This window comes from Myotis lucifugus, unplaced genomic scaffold (genome assembly GCF_000147115.1).
Source record: "Myotis lucifugus unplaced genomic scaffold, Myoluc2.0 scaffold_18, whole genome shotgun sequence".
Lineage (NCBI taxonomy): Eukaryota > Metazoa > Chordata > Mammalia > Chiroptera > Vespertilionidae > Myotis > Myotis lucifugus.
The window spans coordinates 6,701,922-6,702,648 of record NW_005871066.1 but is presented as its reverse complement, the minus strand read 5'-3'; the positions used below and the strand labels follow the sequence as shown (position 1 = coordinate 6,702,648).

The 727-nt window shown below is 47.2% G+C and overlaps 1 protein-coding gene across 1 annotated transcript in view; it reads left to right on the top strand.

The window, feature by feature from the left end:
- The window catches only part of POU6F2 (POU class 6 homeobox 2), a 322,732-nt gene that overhangs the window by 297,035 nt on the left and 24,970 nt on the right, over positions 1-727 (top strand). The gene's annotated exons all lie outside the window — the stretch shown is intronic.

Genomic DNA, 727 nt, shown 5'->3' with positions numbered 1-727 from the left:
GCAAGCACTTGGGGGTCAGACAGACCTGGACTCCAGCTCCAGCTGCATCACTTACAAATTCCTCCACCGGGTCACAGCAGAGCCAGCCCTGTTGCAGGAATGTGGGGTGAAATGAAATCATTTCAACGGGAAAGCATTATTAATATGTCTTGGTGGTGGCCCCCAGGACCCATCGCCATAGCGCTGGTCTGGGGGTGGCCGTGGAAGATGACCAGCAGAGCTGCTGAGCCAGCCTGTGAAGCGTACAGGCAAAGCCGCCAGCCCCAGCTCCCTGACTTCTCCAGGAGAGTCTATAACATTGGAAACACAGATCAATCCTTTGTTCTTTCCAGATTTAATTTGTCTCCAACAATGTATGAATGCGTCTAGATCTCACAGATACCGTATGCCAGTGAAGGCGAACCTATGACACACGTGTCAGAGGTGACACGCGAACTCATTTTTTTGGTTGATTTTTCTTTGTTAAATGGCATTTAAATACATAAAATAAATATCAAAAATATAAGTCTTTGTTTTACTATGGTTGCAAATATCAAAAAATTTCTATATGTGACACGGCACCAGAGTTAAGTTAGGGTTTTTCAAAATGCTGACACGCCGAGCTCAAAAGGTTCGCCATCACTGCCCTATACACTTGCTACCCTGGCTCATGCTCCCTTTCTCCTTTGCACAGTAAGGGGATCCGTCAGACCCTCTTGAGCGCTCCATACGACCCCATCATGGAAGC